This window comes from Peromyscus leucopus, chromosome 3 (genome assembly GCF_004664715.2).
Source record: "Peromyscus leucopus breed LL Stock chromosome 3, UCI_PerLeu_2.1, whole genome shotgun sequence".
In the NCBI taxonomy this organism is placed as follows: Eukaryota; Metazoa; Chordata; class Mammalia; order Rodentia; family Cricetidae; genus Peromyscus; species Peromyscus leucopus.
This window is the reverse complement of record NC_051065.1, coordinates 157,854,164-157,873,571: the sequence shown is the minus strand read 5'-3', so window position 1 is coordinate 157,873,571 and position 19,408 is coordinate 157,854,164. Positions and strand designations below refer to the sequence as shown.

Sequence of the window (19,408 nt, the reverse complement as noted above, 5' to 3'; positions counted from 1 at the left end):
GGCATGATGTTTTAGAGGAATCTGACAGCACTGAGATTTAAACAAAAAGAAGAGTCTAGAAAAAGAGAGCCCAGCCGTGTCTATAATGATAAAGGCTTGTTTGTGTTAAGTGGGAATGGGCAGAAAAGGAATATGATGAGATATTTAATGGAAAAGAGCTTGCACATATAGGTTATAAAGAGAAAATAATAGAAAATCCCCAAATTTGGAGCTTATGAAATGAAAGACTAAATAGCCACTGATAAGAAAAAAAAAAATGGGGCTGGAGAGATGGCTCAGAGGTAAAGAGCACTAACTGCTCTTCCAGAGGTCCTGAGTTCAATTCCCAGCAACCACATGGTGGCTCACAACCATCTGTAATGAGATCTGGTGCCCTCTTCTGGCCTGCAGTCATACATGCTGTATACATAATAAATAAATAAATCTTTAAAAAAAAAAGAAAGAAAAAAGAAAAAAATGTTAAGAAAAGCTGGTTCAAGAACAAAAGTATGGCATATTAGGCTAGAGATGTAGTTCAGTGGTAGAGTATGTGCCTAGCTGAGGGAGGCCCTGAATTCCATACCAACACCCCCAACACACATGCACACCCACACACATGCACACACACAAAATACGTTCAATTTTTGATGTGTTAGTTTGAGGGTCACAGTAGACAGAAAGAAATATGCAACAGTTTTCTGAATTCTGAGATTTGTCTGCAAAACATCAAAATGATTCATCAACTTAAGACTCATCAGCAGAGAGTTGGAAATGAAATCACCTTTACCCTCTTTCCTACAGCCAGACTAACCCCTTCTCTTTGAAAAGCCATGCTTTTAAGCCAGCCTTGAGTCTTCTTGGAGGGTTGTCCAAAGAAGCTTTCTGACACACCTCTGTGCACTGTGGCAGTAGAAAATATCACCCTTTAATGAAGGAAGCCTCAGACTCCATATATAGAGCCCAAGTTGATTATAGACAGAAACATTACACTCATCCTGTTGCATGTAAAACATAACCTTCTCTCCAGGGCCTTCATATTATAGAATCCCAAAGTTCTAGGTACCCAACACCAGCAACTTTCAGTAGATTTCATAAACTGAAAAAAAAACTCTTCTTGCAATCTCCTTGATGCTTGTACTAATGAGAACATGCTGAGCCTCACTGTCAATCAATTCAGCAAGTACTGACCAGGTGCTTTCTGTATAGTTAGCCCTGAAGTGGTCCAAGGCCTCTTCCCTTCTCCTCCACGCTGTTGTATTTGAATCCTAGCTGTTCCCCACTGCCCCATCAGCTGTATGAATTCGGATCAATTTCTTTAATTACTTTGGGTCTTGGCTTTCTTATTTATGAAAATGTCTTCTTTGATTATTTATTCATTCATGCATGCATTTATTCAATAAATGCTTCTGAGCTCCTGCCTTGTAGCTATAGTTATGTCAGGCATAGTGTCTTCTCACAGTGGCAAAAGATGCGGGCGTGGTCCTTGTAGTCATGGAGCTTAAATATCACTGGATTCTTAAGAAAACTAGAGATAATCTGTGCAAATTACAAGGCACAGTGGTTCGAGTATAGAATGCACTCAGTAGCTGCTGGTTTCTTTGTATCTGTTGATAGATCAAAGCACACAAATTCAAGTGTTTGTGGTAGCCAACATGAACATGGGCAGTGGTGAAACTATGGCAATCTCCTCTCTAGTGCCCCTGTACTCACCAAAGGGCAAGGGCTACTCAACACCAGTACATTGTCCAGGAACAGATATGGATCCAGGGTTCTTTAGGTCTAAAGGAAAGCAAGGAAAATCCATTTTTAGATATTTCAAACCTAGTGGGGGCCAAATACAATATATGTGACCCAGGAAATTCAGGTTTGCAAGCTGACCCTGAGCAGGCAGGGTCCTCGAGAAAGTCTCGGTTTTCATTCTCACTGAGATATTATGCTGCAAAGCTAATGGACCCTTGAGTGAAATCCTATTTCACTCCAGCTCAATCTCAATCAATCAGCCTAACTCTCTTCACGCTCCACTGAAACAGGAACCTGGAGTGACAGGATCATTATCACCAGAGGAAAGGGAAATCTCGCCACGGGTCATCAGCTTGCATTTTATAAATGACTCTAAGGGCTAGATGGGAGCAAACAGTGGGAGGGGGCCCAACGGAGAGCAGCGGGGCACAGGCAGTTCAAGAGTCCAATCATGCTGATTGGATCTGAAGGCATCACGGAGGGGCAGCCACGCACAGAACTGGGACATTTAGTCAGTCCCTGTAAGGTGGTCCTCCACCAGTGTGAAGCTCATGCTTTCATCATCTCTGACTCACTCTTTCCACTTCAATCCATTCTGTTTATGGATTTAATATCTGGTTCCATCCTTTGAAAGAGCTCATGATTTCCCTCTGTTCTCTCTTTCCCCTCCTGCTTCAGAGCAGGGCAGATGGAAAGCCCATAATAAAACAACAGCAGATGTGAAAAGATAGAGATATTTGTGTTGCTTTGGTGTGGAGTCCTAAATGAAGCTGCCTTAAGAGGCAAGAATGAAGCAGCCTCATTCCTTCTAGAAGAATTTAAACATTCCTAATGCTGTCATTCTTGTTCATAGAAACCCAGTAAGTATACTTTTGTACTCATATGACCTAGTTTAAAGTTTTCTTTGTATTCAACCATGTAAGATTAACTGGATGTTCTATAAGACCATGTGATCCTGTACACCTGAGTGCTCCCCTCCATTCCATCATGTGATTTGAGATAATACATGTGTCTCATTTACTGGAAGAGTGTGGGAACAATAACACTGGTCCCCAGTCCCATTCCTTGACATGCAAGAGATACATGAGTCCTATAGAAGAGGTGCTGAACTCAATTCACAACTGGAATAGAATAGATACCTCTGGGTAACGGACTGAGGAGTTATGTAGTTGTGGGTTGTTGTTTTTTTTTAACTCTTTGGGAGCCCACCACCCAGCTCCCAAATAAATATACGTAGACTTATTCTGGCCCTAGCTTGGCTTGTTTCTAGCTAGCTTTTCTAACTTAAATTATCCTGTTTCTCTTTAATTACATGTTGCCTCTGGGCTTTCTACCTTTCTTTATTCTATATATCTTCCTTTCCTTCTTACTCCATGGCTGGCTAGGTGGCTGGTCCCTGGCATCCTCCTTTCCTTTTCCTTTTCTCACTGCTCCCCCTTCACTCTCTTCCCTAGATTTCTCCTCCTATTTATTCTCTCTGTCCAATAGCAGTGGTGATATTGTGTCCCCCAATATATTGTGCACCTTAATAAAATTATCTGGGGTCAGAGAACAGAACAGCACTTGATAGACATAGAGGCCAGAAAATGATGGCACACACACCTTTAATCCTATCACTTGGGAGGCAGAGATCCATCTGGATCTCTGAGTTCAAAGCCACACTGGAAACAGCCAGGCATGGTGACACATGCCTTTAATCCCAGGAAGTGATAGCAGGAAGCAGAAAGGTATATAAGGTGTGAAAACCAGGAACTAGAGCCTGGTTAAGCTTTTAGGCTTTTAGCAGCAGTTTAGCTGAGATCCATTTGGATGAGGACTCAGAGAGGGGCTTCCAGTCTGAGGAAACAGGATCAGCTGAGGAACTGGCAAGGCGAGGTGGCTGTGGCTTGTTCTGTTTCTCTGATCATTCAGCGTTCACCCCAGTACCTGGCTCTGGGTTTGTTTTTATTAATAAGACCCTTTAAGATTCTTGTTACAGACGGCCCTGCCTATTTCTTTCCTGTCTAGCTATTGGCTGTTCAGCTCTTTATTAGACTAAGCAGGAGTTTTAAGCAGGCAAAGTAACACAGCCTTACAGAGTTAAACAAATGCAACATAAAAGAATGCAATATATCTTTGCATCATTAAGCAAACATTCCACAGCATAAACAGATGTAACACATCTTAAACTAATAGTCCACAAGAGTTCCTCAAAAAAATAAATAAATAAATAAAAAATAAAGGCTGTCAGCAGAGTCCACTATGAATGAAAGAGTTTGGCAAATGAATGTCTCACTCAGCCTGGGCTGCCATAACCAAACACCACAGACCAAATGACTTAAGTGAGAGAAATTATTTTCTCACAATTCTGGAGATTGGTTTCTGGTGAGGGCTCTCTTCTGGCTTGCAGAAGACAAGGAGAGAGGGGGGCAGGGGAGAAAGAGAGATGAGAGATGAGAGAGAACATCTTCGTCTTAAAGCATGAGTATAGGAGTTCTATAGAGTTAGGGGCCCATACAGTTAGTGCCTCATTTCACATCACTTAGCATTAATTACCTCCTAAAAATGCTATCTCCAGAGAGAGTGACATTGCGAATTGGAACTTCACCATATGAATGATAACATGGACGGGGGCAGACAACTAAGCCATAGCAATGAGCTAGTTAGAGCAGCATGATTAGATGCTGAAGGATCATCACCTGGTTATTCCCCGACCCAGTAAGACACACTCCCCCCCACCCCATGTTCTAATGTTCTTTGGCTCTATGAAAGAAAAACATAAAGCAGGAAGCTGTGTCACTGGGGCTAAGAGCTCAGCTACAAGAACATGCCCATGAGAAGGTCTAAGTGTCTCCCAGATGTTTAAGGACATGGAAGAGATTGGAGATTGGCTTCTGAGGGAAGAGGCTGCCACCAACACAGGCTGTAGCCAATGAGCTGTGTGAAAATCAGCATCTAGAAGAGGATAGTAGACAGGGTGGTCGGCAAATGATGAGAAGTGTGGAAATCAGTGACCCAATGAAAGCTGGTGATGACAGTGAAAGTGAGTGGAGCGCCATGCCTGCCATCAAAGGGAATTCAAAATGTTGGGAGCAGGAGATGCCAAGCAGAAAGTCTGCTGCTTCAAATATACCCAAGAGCCTCCTCTCCCCTCTCAAGGCTTTCCAACACCTCCTCTCTCCCACTCAGAGGGAATCCGTTGAGAAAAGAGTGAGCACCAGGTTTTCTGCTAATCCTAGACTGAAGTATGGCTACAAACGTCACACTTATATTCGCCAGTGAGCCCACAAGATGTTCACTACCTGCGTTTTCCATCAACCTAGAGAGCACACACTGGTGGAATCTGTTTTCCCAAACTGCTTGAGCCTCTAAATACAGATTTTCTTAACACTTTGCTAACAATAGTAGAGTTTGCTATGTCTAAATTTAAAGTTAAGTCAAGAAGCTAAAATAAATATTGTGTTTCTCTTTTATAAAAATGAGAAATGCTGCTGGGGAGATGGCTCTGTGGCTAAGCACTTGATGTACAAGTGTGAAGACCAGAGTTTGGATTCCCAGAACCCAAGTGAATGTCAGGAGGGCATGGGAGCCTGCCTGTAATTGCAGTTTTGGGAAGGTGGGGACAGGGATTCCCAGAGCAAGCTTGCTAGCAAGACTAGCCATATGGCCAGTTCTGGGTTTGACTGAGAGACTTCAATTCAATGAATAAGGTGCAAGAACAATTGAAAATGATACATTGCTCTCTGGCTTACCATGAACATGCACACACATGGAACGCTGTGTTTACAACTGTCAACAGCCTCTAAGTGGCCATGTTGGGAACTTTTCATACTTGTGGCACTTGACCTCTCCAACAACACCTGTTACGTGGACAACTCCCTATCACACTCTCCTCTGGCGAGCTCCTTTTCCTTCTCAACTCTCTGGCCACTGTTGATACGCCACTGTCAATCTAGGCACACGTGGAAAGGCAGGAATTTTTAAAACCACATATGTACCTGTGGCACTACCAGGAACTGCCTTGAGCACTTAGACACTTGAGGGATCCCCATCTGAAAAGCAGTAAATGGAATATCAGACACAAAAGGGCCTGCTCTGCCCCGGAACTGTGGTCACAGTTCCATATGGTGAACCTTCAGTTCTCCTCACTGAGTGCTGGTCCCTGTGCCTGCTGCACAGCTGACCTGTGGGTGTCCTAATAAGCTGAAAGGAACGCAACATTGAGTTGGCCCAACTGGTCAGTCTTGCCACACTTTAAATCCAGACTGGCCAATTACAGGCTGGCCTGGCTTTCCACTCCTATTTGGCTTTCTCAGTGGCCTCCTCTGCCTTGCCCTGCCTGGACTTCTGCTGCCTGAATCACTGACCACTCGGAAGCATCATTTCCTGCTCATCATTTCCTGCACAACTCCTTTCATGGCCTACTTCCAAGATACCTATCACCTTGGTTTTAATTAGGATTTGCACTGACTATTTAGATTGCTGATTCTGTGCTCCGTGTCTATAGACCAGACACCTGGGTTCCAGACTCATGGCAGCTTGGAACAGGCCCCACAAACCCCTTATACCCTGTGTTTCTAAGGCTGACTTCATTATCTCCTTCCAGTCTAGGCTTCCTCATATGTTCTTTCCAGTAGTCAGTTGTACCTCCATCAACTCAGTTATACAGGCCTGAAAGCCAAAATCATCAAAGTTACCTATGTTTCTTTAAACACTTATTTGAAGCATGGCAATGATGAATGAATCACATTGGCTCTTTTGAAAGACCAGTTTTATCACTGGCTTGAAGGTGTGGCCTATGCTTATTGTTCTCATAGGAGTACTGATCTCACAGGTAGGAGTACGAAGTATGTCCAAATCAGCCTTCTGAGTCATCTACATCACCTTGTTTCTCACCTGAACTGCTGTAACCATTTCTCATCCAACCTCCCCTCTTCATGTTCTTCTAACTTCTACCAAGCTATTTTTGTTTCTTTGGTTTTTTGTTTCTAGTAATTAAAGTTTTTTTTTTTTTCATTTTGCTGAAGTAAGAAAACATCTACTGTGGATATCTTGGAAAAAAATATTGTTACAGATACTGTTAACATGTTTGTATGTATGTATGTATGTATGTATGTATGTATGCATGTATTCCAGCCAATTTCCCTCAATGGGCATACCTCTTTAGAAGAAAAGAATTATATAATACACATTCTGGTATGTACTGTCTTTAAAATTAGTCTTGTGTATAATTTTTTATGTCAGTAAGTCTCTTTGTTTTCATTACTAGTGAAAACATAGCATCCTATTATTGGGACCATTAGGTTTCTTTCTGGATTTCCTCATCTTAAAAAATTCGCTGTGGTAAACATTTTTGTACATAGATCTTGATCATATTCATTTTTTTTCTTAAAGGTTTGGAAGAGCCAATGATGCTGGATATTTTTAAAGCTCTGAAGCCTTCACCAAACTCTCTGACAGAAGGGTTTGATCCGATCACATTCCCACTGTGGATGATCACTGTGATGTACTTCAGACTATTGCTGAAGACTGGGAAGAAAGTTATAGGTTCAAGTACAGAAAATCAGAGAAGACTCAGAAATCAGGCATTCAGGCCAGTGTCTCTAAGCATAGCTGTGGCCCTCTACAGAGTTCAGTTCCCAACATCCACATCAGGTGGCTCACAACTGCCTGTTACTCCAGTTCCAGGAGATCCAATGCCCTCTTCTGGCCTCCTTGGGTACCTGCATGTACATACACACTGCTGGCTAGTTTTATGTCAACTTGACAGAAGCTAAATTCATCAGAGAAGAGGGAACCTCAATTAAGAAAATGCTTCCATAAGATTGGCTCTAGGCAAGCCTGTAGAATGTTTTTCAAATTGTGGATTGATGTAGGAGGACCCAGCCCATTGTGGGTGGTGCCATCCATGGGCTGGTGGTCCTGGGTTCTGTAAGAAAGCAGGCTGACAGGCGGTGGTGGCGCACGTCTTTAATTCCCTCACTCGGGAGGCAGAGGTAGGCGGATCTCTCTGAGTTGAAGGCCAGCCTAGGCTACAGAGTGAGTTCCAGGAAAGGCACAAAGCTACACAGAGAAACCCTGTCTTGAAAAACAAAACAAAACTCCAAAAATCAAAAAAATAAATAAAAAAAAAGAAAGAAAGAAAAGAAAGCAGGCTGAGCAAGCCATGAGAAGCAAGTAAGTCACACTCCTCTGTGGCCTCTGCATCAGTTCCTGCCTTCAGGTTCCTGCCCTGTTTGAGTTCCTGCCCTGACTTGCTTTGATAATGAACAGTGATGTGGCAGTGTAAACCAAATAAATCCCCTTCTTTCCCAAGTTGCTTTGATCATAGCGTTCCATCACAGCAATGGTAACCCTAACTAGAACATACAGAGACAGGCAGGCACACACACATACATGTAAATAAAATATTTTTAATGTGAAAATACAGCCAAGCTTAGTGGTACAGGCCTGTGATCCTATCTACCTGGAAAGCTAAAGTAGGATGATTGAGAATGTATGGCCTGTCTTGAATATTCAGGGTGTTTAGTTCAGTCTAGGCCACTTAGTGAAATTTGTCTCAAAAGAAAAACACAAGAAAAGGGGTGGGATATAGCTCAGCAGTGTTTGCCTATATGTATGCATGAGCCCCTAGGATTAATTATCTCCCCCCCAAAAAAGATTCAAAACTGCACTTTTTTATTTGATTCATAAAGCAAACAACATGCAAGACCAAGGACTTTCATTTTTTTATACACAACTAAGTTTTTAATAGCTTCCTTCGTTAATTATTAAAGGTGATTAAGTTTTTATGTTCACAGAGAAAAAATGAAGTACCGCCAAGTGTTGTAAATTCTGGACTGCTCAGAAAGTTTGGCAATGATGCTAATTTTCTGCTGTACATGTGAGAACATGGTTGTGGGAGTTTCCAGTCTTCCAGAAGAATCTTTTTGCCTTCTCCACCATCATCATCATCATTGTTGTCTTTGTCTCCTCCTCCTCCTCATTATGTCCTCCCTCCCTCTACCATCCCCTCTCTCCAGCATTTCTCTGTGTAGCCCCGGCTGTCCAGAAACTCACTCTGTAGACCAGGCTGGCCTCAAACTCACAGAGATCCACCTGTCTCTGTCTCCCCAGTGCTGGGATTAAAGGCGTGTGCCACTGCCACCTGGCTATTGCTCCTCTCTTATTCCTCTGTTATCACCAAGTTCTGATCCTAGCCTAGGCAGAATGGAAGCACCAGGCACATTTTAGGGTCTTTTGGCCCCAATAAATCAGAACCAATGGTCTGAATGACTCAAAATCTTCCTTCTCTGAAACTAGGTTGGTTTACTTGTAAAGAGGTCTGACGCATAAGATGGTCAGATGTTCTGGGGATGGAAGGAGCTGAAAGCAATCTTGAGGGAAGGTCAGAGACTTATCCTTTATGCTACCAACTCTTGGCTTTGGAAGCACCTGTCTTAGATGATGGAAGAATATATATGGGACTTTTTTAACATTAGCAGGGCTTAGAAGTCAGAGTTGAGTCTTACCAAACGCAAACAAGTCTGAGTTGAGAACTGTAATAACACTGTTTCATACTGGGATGAGCTATCTCTGGCCACTGGCTTACACATTCATAATACTGTGGATGTGAAGATGAAACACTAGTAGGAAAGAGAAGCAAGACCTTCCTATATCAGTGACTATGCAAGAAAATACAGCTATCTATGCAATTGGTTCCAGCTATCAGTCCAACATGTCTTTTCCCATCTAGCCCTGGGAAATCATACTTCTAAAATGTATGTGATTACCCTGACAATCAACTTAGAAGAGAATATGGAGTCTGATTTCTTCAATCCCAGCTTGCATATCAAGAGGGATTCTTAACAGAAACTGCCTGACAAAGGACTGCTCTACTGCACTTCAGTACATTTCCATTTCTTTATCTAGAAAAAGGAGAAGAGAAAATTGGCTAATTATTCCTACTTGATTCTGTTCACATTTCTCCTGCCAAGAGTAGCAGTTACTCACCAACAGACACTAGGAACACCCACATGCTAACAGACATGTACAGTCAGGCCCATGTCAGGCTTCTGCCACTTTCCATTCCACTCATAGAGGCCTCTGTTTAAAGTAGTCCCAAGCACCAGAATAGGGCTCACCTCAACAGCAGAGGTTTTAAGTTCATATTTCCTTTTATGTGTATGGATGTTTTGTTTGCACGTATGCCTGTGCACTACCTGGCCAGATGACAGTGTCACATTCCCTAGAAATGGAGTTACAGAGAGTTGTGAGCACCATGTGGATGTTGGGAATCAAACCTGGGTCCTCTGGAAGAGCAGCCAGTGAGTGCTCTTAACCACTAAGTCATCTCTCCAGCTCTGAACAGTAGAGTTTTATATGCAATAAATTTGCAAGCAACCATGAATTACAGACATATACTGTGATTCCAGCATCTATTCTTGGATCACAGAAAAGATAGAATACCCAAAGATAGAGGGAGAAAGAAAAGAAAAGGCAAGTTAAATATAGCTGTGCACGCCTATAGTCCCAGTATTCAAGAAGCTGACAGAGGAGGACTGCAAAGGGGAGGCCAAGCTGGGTTACAGAGTGAATCTGAGACCACCCTGTGCTACATAGCAAGACCTGTGTCAAGAGAAAGAGAGAAGGAAGGGAAACCAAACTAAGTGAAAGCAGGCTAAAAGTAAGCAAACATTTTAAAAGACAAAGTGAATGACCTCATGTATTATAGTACTGGCTTGTCCCAGCTACTGAGCATAACCTATGTTAAATGTTGCTCTATACCACTGTTTAATTCAATGCAGTCACCACACACGTTCTATATACTAGTCATGGTTCTAACGAAAGAGTATTTTATAGACAACAAAAGACAAGAAAATTCCCTCCTTCTTGGAGCTTACATCTCAGGGGACAGCTTATCTAGTTATCCCAATAAAGAATGAAGATGGGAAAGCAGGAGGTCTGAGGTGTAGTCCAGTGGCAGAGCACGTGCTTAGCAGGCACAAGCCCTGCTTCTGATCCCCAGCATCAGGAACCAGTGAAGAGCGAAAAGGTAAGGAGAGAACAGGAAAACAATATACAGAAACAGAAAAACGGGGACAAATATATAGGATAGAAAAAAAGAATTGAGGGATCCCCTGGTTTTGTTTCTGTTGCTGTGATAATACAATGACTTGGGGAGGAAACAGTTTATTTCATCTTACAGCTCACTGTCCATCATTGAGAGAAGCTAAGGCAGAAACTCAAGTCAGGAACCCAGAGGCAGAAAATGAAGCAGAGGCAATAGAGAAATGTGGCTTCCTGGCTTGCTCTCCATGGTTTGCTCAGCCTCCTTTCTTATACAGCCCAGATCCACCTGCCCAGGAGTAATGTCAACTACAGTGATCTAAGCTGGGACCTCCCCACATCAATCATTAATCAAGAACATGAGCCAGGCGATGATGGTGGCACGTGCCTTTAATCCCTGCACTCTGGAGGCAGAGGCAGGCAGATCTCCGTGAGTTCAAGGCCAGTCTGATCTATAGAGCGAATTCCAGAACAGGCTCCAAAGCTACACAGAGAAACCCTGCTTTCAAAAACAAAAAAATAAAAAACAGAAAGGAAGGAAGGAAGGAAGGAAGGAAGGAAGGAAGGAAGGAAGGAAGGAAGGAAGGAAGGAAGGAAGGGAAAATGACCCCCAAAGAGATGAGGTATACAGCCAATCTGATGGAGGTAATTCCTCAATTGAGGTTCCCTCTTCACAGATGGCTCTAGTTTGTTCCAAACAAAATCCTAACCAGCACAAGGGAAGGGGCTCTAAAGGAAACCAGACCCTGTCCCAAAACAGCCTCTCCAGGCCTGGCTGCTTCCCATAGCAACAGTAGCAAGGGCAGTGCAGACTGGGGGTGGAGGCTACCCGGCCTCTCATGACTCACACTTGGAGCTGGTCTGTGACACACGGTCACATTCCAGAACACCAAGTCAAATCTAGAGGTGAAAGCAAGCCATAAACCCTGTGCCCCTTGTTGAGAGCAAGGATATTAGAACTGTTAGAAGCCATCTTTGTAAAACCTTTGTATTACCTCAATGACTATCCATAGCCACTTATGAGACAGTCATCATTTTACCCCCTATTGTATAATTAAGGAAGACTCCGTCTGGGATGACTAAATAGCCCCTGTAAGCAGGAAGCAGATCCTCTGAGGCCGGTAGCTCCTCACTGCCTCAGAGTCCCAGCTTCCAGCTGCCCTTCAGTGGAGGACCATAGTTGAATGAACAGAACCCAGTGAGTGTCCTTTCTCTGAGAGGATGGGAAAGAAAGCAAAGTACTCAAGAGTTCAGAAGCTGGAGCTCAGATCACCTTGGTTTGTGTTTGAATGCTGGTTCGGACTCATTGGCCCCATGACTTTGGCTAGTCAGCCTCAGTTTCACCACCTTACTAATGGGACTGACAATGTGCACTGTGGTGAGCCGGGCAGTGGTGGCACACGCCTTTAATCCCAGGCAGGCAGATCTCTGTGAGTTCGAGGCCAGCCTGGTCTCCAAAGCGAGTTCCAGGAAAGGCACAAAGCTATACAGAGAAACCCTGTCTTGAAAAACCAAAAAAAAAAAAAAAAACAGTGGTGAGACAAGGCCCTGCCTGGACGCATGTAACCGGCCCTCTTTTCTTATGGGTTCTGCACTCACTGACTCAGTCAATCACAGGAAATATTTTTAATTGCACCTGTACTACACATGTACAGACTACTTAGATACCATTTACACTTTATTAGGTATAATAGACAACCTAGGAATGCCTTAAAGTATGCAAGCTGAGGTGCACCAGTCAGTACTTCTGCCATTTTATACAGGAACTTCAATATCTTTGAACGTGGGAATCTATGGGAGTACATGGAATGAATATACTGCCACATCTAAGGACCACTCTCCCTTTACTATTGTGGACATAGGTGTCCTAATTATTCACTTTCAATCAAGCACTTTATTGCCGTCTCATGACCACAGTGTCCAGAGCTCCTGTGGCCTAATGATCCTAAGTCCTCATGACTTCACCATCATCGTCCTATCATCCCTTTGAACGCTGTCTCTGAATCAGCTTTGCCTCGGACCCCAGTGCTGCTGCAGTGACTACTCCCAAGGGACCCTGTCACACTGTTGACCCTGTGTCTGCTCTTTTATTCCCTTTGCAACCAGTTGCCACTTGGTGCTAGAGCCCTAGTGGCCATCCATGTTTACCCACACCATTTCCAGTTTCTCTCAGCTCTGACTGGACAATTGGAGGAGGAAATGGAAGTTTCCAGTTTAGGACATTTGCTGCATTTGTTTCCTGAACAAGCTAATTTCTTTCTTTTTGTTTTGTTTTCTGTGCTTTCAAAGAGCCCAAATGTTCCAGAGTAAAGAACCACTAGGTGGCAGGGGTGTTTCACCGTCTGGCTCATCACCTTCTTTATTCCCTTCTATACATCAATTGCAGCAAAACTACAGTTTCTTTTAAATGACTAAGTTGCTTTTAAATCAACTTACTTATCAATATGCAATTGCTGAAGAACTAATAAAATTCACATACTTTCTTCTGAAAATCCACTGTGATGTCACTAATTCCTTTCAGAGTTCTCACAGGGGTCATATTACTGAAGAAGTTTTACTACCTTTGGCTTGAAAGGGCGTGGGAAAAGCAAATAAACCAGTGCTTGTTCAGCACAGGGCCAAAGCTAATTGTTTTCCCTGCAGCTGTCAACACCCAACAGGACAAAGGTCTTTGGGTTAAGGGTTCATGGACTATTAGGCTGTTGTTTCAGTAATAGGATTGTAGATGCATCTCTCCTTTCCCAGTGAGGTTCCCAGAAGGTTTCTTTGGAGGAGATGGAATTTCAGCTGCTTGCTGAGATAGAAGCTGGTGTAGGCACATCCTTCTTTCAATTACATCCCCACAGGACTCCAACCTGCCAGGTGGGATAGTCTTTTAACATAATGGACTAGGAGGGACAAAGAAGTGGGGAGAGGTGGAGTGAAGGCCAGAATGCTAATAAAATCCTCACCTTACAGCATGGAGGAACAAGAATGCCGTGTCCAGTTGACGGGACGAGATATAGAGTCAGGTGTGGTAGTATGCACTTGTGATTCCATTACTTGGGAAGTGGAGACAGGAAGATCTTGAGTTCTAGACCAACCAATGCTACTTAATGAGACTGTACAATAAATAAATAAACAGGTATTTAACATATCATTTAAAGTTAAACGTAACATTAAGATACAAACTCTGTGGGGCTGCAGCTGTAAGGACAGAAGGAAGGGGAACATGGATGAATGAAAAGTTAACAGGGTTAACTTAAGTACCTCAGCACAATCCATAGAAAATACGGAAAACTGAAAAAGCAAGAAATAGTACTGTGAACATGTTATTTGGAGCATGAAAGTAAGCACCCAAAAAAAAAAAAGAAGAAGAAAAAGAAAAAGAAACAACTAAACAACAACAACAAAACCCGAAAAGCACAAAGAGTGAATAGACCTTGTATCTAAAGAAATGAGGAACTAGGCAGTACAGTAGCTGTACTGTGTGATTTTCTAACCATGACCTTGCTTTATGTTAAGAATGGGCTAGGGCAGCCAGGTGTGGCGCACGCCTTTAATCCCAGCCCTTAGGAAGTAAGGACAGGTGGATCTCTGTGAGTTCAAGGCCAGCCTGGTCTACAGAGTGAGTTCTTAAAAAACAAAAGGGGGCGGGGCTGGGAGTGTGGGACAGCTCAGCAGGTAAAGTGCTTGCTATTCGAACCTTACCATCTGAGCTCTACCCCTAGAATCCACGTAAAGATGGAATGAAAGAAACAACTCTTTCAAGTGCTCCTCAGACCTCCAAATGTGTAGCGTGTGATGCACAAATCACCATATCATCATTGTCGTCATCAAAGAATGAAGTGAAAGGCTAAGAAGTGGTTAGACCTGAGTTCCTTTGCTGGGACCCACAGTGTAGACAGAGAGAATGAATTCCTGCCATTTGTCCCCTGACCTCCACAAATATAATAAACATGTACACACACACTAATAAAAAAGGTAAAACATTTCAAAACATTTGTTTCCTTGGAGATGACTTTAGCTTACACTTCTGCCAGGAGCAGTCATGCACACCTCTAATCCCAGCACTCAGGAGGCAGAGGCAGGCGGATCTCTGAGTTTGAGGCTAGCCTTGTCTACAGAGTGAATTCTAGGACAGTTGGGGATGTTACACAGAGAAACTGTCTCAATACTGCCTCCAAAAAGAGTTAAAAATAGAGGCTTCAGTTTTCATACACATACGTAACTTGTTCAAAATAGGCATTTTCTACTAAGGATCCATTTTAATCAGTATTTTCGTGGCATATCTTTGGGCTCTTTTATGATAAACTAAAATAATCGTCCTCTCCAACTCGATGTTGTATTTACATATCTATATCTGTATAAAATAATGATTATAAATGTTTATTTAAAAAGGAGAAGTGCAAATGTGAATTTAACAAGAAGTTGTAGATTTTCAACACTACACAAATTCCTTTGTTGCAAATAAATATTTATGTTCTAAAAAAAATTAGTCCTCTCTAATAAACTAAAATAAAAAGAAAATGTGCTGTTGGCTTCATTGGTGACATTTCGGCATGAGTTCCTTAGCATGAACCTATCAGCAGAATGTGGTTGCCCTAAAGCAGCAAATTTGGAAGGCCCTGGCCATACACTTCCTTTTTTATCTTCTTTTGAAAACCACATCCAGTCTCCTAGCAATGACTGTTATTCCTTCAGAATGTACCAGAACTTGACAACTCTCACCATACCCAACCCTGGTACTCCAACTTGACTGTCACCACCTCTTACTTGGCCCACTGAAATGTCTAGTGGGCTTTCATCTGGGCTTCAGGGTGATGCTGTTTTAGTTGTTTGATTTTTGGCTTTGAAACAAGCTATCAGGAAGTTCAGGCTGGCCTCAAACTGCCATGTAGCTGAGGAGGACCTTGAACGTCTATCTCCCAGGTGCTAGAATGACAAACCTGCATCATCACCACATACTGGAGATGAATTCAGGAACTCTGCATGCAAAGCAAGCACTCTGACAACTGAGCTACACTTCTAAGCCCAGAGTGGTGAACTTTTCAAAACTGTTTATTTTATGTGTGTGTGTGTGTGTGTGTGTGTGTGTGTGTGTGTGTGTGTGTGTGTGTGTGTGTGTAGACCAGGAGACTCCATGCACCAGGTCCACTGAAGCTTCAGCTGTGGACGACTGTGAGTCATCCAATGTTGGCGCTGGAAACTGATCTTTGGTTTCATAATAGCAACAAGTGTTCTTACCACGGAGCCATCTTTCTAGCAGAGCGGTATTCTTAACTGTAAGGCATGGTGAGAATTTGTAAAATACTGGTTATTTCATCTTACACTTGATTCCTTCATTTTCTCAGGTGAATGAGCCTCCTATCTAATTGTAGACCTTTTGAATGTTTTTGAACTTGCTCTAGAATACTCTTTTTTCAGACTGCTAAACAGCCTGCTCTCTTCCTTCAGGCTCTGCTCTGTGACCTTACAGAGACCTTTCCTGTCCTATTGACATAACATTGAATTATTCCCCATCTCTTCTGCACTCTCTACCTGCCCCAACCCTGACTTTCCTTAGTTTTTCAGCATATTACTGATTCTCAAAGAATGTTATTGCATATTGTTTACTATGCTATCATTTTTCTTTAGAATATAAATGCAGACACCTAAGGATCTCTTCCTTGATGCCTCCACTGCTGTATACTCAGAGCCTAAATTAAGAAGTCTGACATATAATAAATAGTCAATATATTCTGTTGCCTACATTGAGAGACCCAGCATATGACTGGTAGAACTTTTTTTTTTTTTTTTTTTTTTTTTTGGTTTTTTCGAGACAGGGTTTCTCTGCGTAGCTTTGCGCCTTTCCTGGAACTCACTTGGTAGCCCAGGCTGGCCTCGAACTCACAGAGATCCGCCTGGCTCTGCCTCCCGAGTGCTGGGATTAAAGGCGTGCGCCACCACCGCCCGGCTGTAGAACTTTTTTTAAATTTACTTATTTTATATGCATTGTTACTTTGCCTACATGTATGTCTGTGTGAGGATGCCAGATCCCCTGGAACTGGAGATACAGACAGTTGTGAGCTGCCACGTGGGTGCTGGAAATTGAACCTGGATCCTCCAGAAGAGCAGCTAGTGCTCTTCACCACTGAGCCATCTCTCCAGCCCCAAGCCTGAACCTTATTAGATAGTATGAAGACACACGTAAGATACACATGAGACGCCGGGCGGTGGTGGCGCAGCCGGGCGGTGGTGGCGCACGCCTTTAATCCCAGCACTCGGGAGGCAGAGCCAGGCGGATCTCTGTGAGTTCGAGGCCAGCCTGGGCTACCAAGTGAGTTCCAGGAAAGGCGCAAAGCTACGCAGAGAAACCCTGTCTCGAAAAACCAAAAAAAAAAAAAAAAAAGATACACATGAGACAGCACTAAAACTAGACCCAGAGAGTATCTCTTCAGTATTCTAACCCTTCATTATGTCAAGAAGGTCTCTGTTAGTGCTAGGTTGTCTATTACCTCATCTTTCACAACTGGAGAGTGGGCTCTAGATTCACAGCCGATTGAAAGCCTTTTACAATCCTAAGGTAAGTAATAATAAATAATCAAATGAATACATTTTTAGAAAAAACAAACAACATAAAAGCCTTTTACACAGAATCTATCTGACCAGAATTTAGTAACTTTATCTTATTTTCATGCTTAACTTTCATTACCATTTGTGTGTGTGTGTACCTGTGTGTACCCAAGTCATAGCTCCCTCAGTACTGGAGGTGAGAGGACCCCTATTGAAGTTGGTGCTCTCCCCAGACAGTGTGGGTCCAGAGGATGGAGATTATCAGGCTTGGTGGCTGGAACCCCCACCTGCTGAGCCATCTCACCAGCCTCTGTTCCAATTATCATTAAGAGCACCATCCATTTTATCACATGTCTGACAATGTGTTAATCTCACTTAAGTCTCCCAACAATTCTTAGAGGAAAGTATAAGTTTGTAAATGAAGAAACTGTAGGTGAATCTTCCATAAGATCCAAAGCGTTCTCTATCCAGATAAACTTCACATAAAATTTGCTATTTTATTAAAATGTATAATTCCGTGTTTCTTAGTATACTTATGATGGTGTGTAACTTATTATTACTACCTAATTGCAGAATATGCTCATACTCAGAAAAGCCAATAATCTTTACTTATCACCTCCAATTCCCCTCCTAACCCTAAGCAATACTAATCTGCTTTCTGACTCTATATATGTACGTTTTCTAGACACTAAAAATAAATGGAATTGTACCTGTGGTTTTCTGTGATCTCTGTCTCTCTGTTTCTCTGTCTCTCTCTGTCTCTGTCTCTCTGTCTCTCTCTCTGTCTGTCTCTCTCTCTGCCTCTCTCTCTCTCTCTCTCTCTCTCTCTCTCTCTCTCTCTCTCTCTCTCTCTCTCTCTCTCGTGTGTACACACAGGTTACTGGGGATTGGACCTATGGCCTCTCATATGCTAGGAAACAAAGAACACTATCACTGAGTTACACCCACAGCCTAAATGTGGTCTTTTGCATCTGGCTTCTTTTAGTTAACATGTTACAAAGGTTCATACATATTGTAGCATATATCTGTACTTCAGCAGTTTTTATGAGCAACTATGGAGGTAGCTTCTAGTAGAGTGCTTACTTAGCACATGCAAAGCACTGGGCTTGATATAACACACCACAAAATTTAAACAAAACTGAATAGTAATTTTTTTTTTTTTTTTTGGTTTTCAGAGACAGGGTTTCTCTTGTGTAGCTTTGCGCCTTTCCTGGATCTCACTTGGTAGCCCAGGCTGGCCTCAAACTCACACTGAATAGTAATTTTTATGACTAAATACTAACCTGTTGTGCATCTATTCACATCTGTCCATCATGTCATGGATATTCAGGTTGTTTCTACTTTGGGGCTATATACAATGCATATTTGTGAACAACTTCTTGTCTGAACATGTTTCCACTTCTGAGAATACACTGGTAGAATGGGGAATGTGGTGATTATATGTTACACCCTGTTCAGAAAGGCTAAATTGAATCCTAACATTGCTATAACATTTGCATCGACAGCAGCAGCATTTCATTGCTCCATATCCTCTCTAGAACGCGGGAGGAGATTCTTGCTTTTCAAACTTGCCATTTGAAGAGGTATCATGAAATTAGTGTTAAGTTACATTTCTCCAATGATTAGTGATATTGACCATCATTTCACAGACTTATTGGTCATCTGTATACCTTTTCAGAAAGCTCTGATGCAAGTCCTTTGTGAAGTAGGAAAGGAGAAATTACAGGGACCTGAGAAGCAAGAGGAGCCTCTTTCTCACAGCTGAGAATCACAGATTCAAAAACAATTAGCAGCTGCTTGAGGCCTCCCTCCTTCGCATCTGTGAACCTGTAATTCTCTAGGACTCTCATCAGAAACTCCACTTACAGTAAAGCGCATGTCCTAACCCTCTGTACAATCTGAGCGGCTCCTGGTCTTATCAGACTGTAATCCCTTCCAAGGCACTTCTGAAGCATCTTATAATCTCACTTATTAAAAATAAAAAGGGATAAGCTTTCTTTTTCATTTGAGATGTAACTTCATAGCCACTAAGTGGTTAAATTACTCTTAACTCCTAGGTTTAAAGTCTATGCTAAAACTGCCTTTATTTAATAAAGTGTGTTCCTTTTTGAGAAGCCCACACCCATAC

At 42.5% G+C, this 19,408-nt stretch overlaps 1 long non-coding RNA gene across 4 annotated transcripts in view; it reads right to left on the bottom strand.

Annotated features, from left to right (window-relative positions):
• Positions 1-19,408, bottom strand: part of LOC114689592 — a 28,077-nt gene that overhangs the window by 6,900 nt on the left and 1,769 nt on the right. The window contains exons 2-4 of one of the 4 annotated variants that reach the window (XR_005091198.1): positions 13,698-13,847; positions 1,690-1,758; positions 1,168-1,583 (exon numbers count right to left, since the gene is read on the bottom strand). This is a non-coding gene — a long non-coding RNA (uncharacterized LOC114689592). Of the gene's footprint in view, positions 1-1,167; positions 1,584-1,689; positions 1,759-12,307; positions 13,602-13,697; positions 13,848-19,408 lie in introns of those variants that run through there. The other 3 variants (XR_005091200.1, XR_003733941.2, XR_005091199.1) reach the window with 3 other exon arrangements.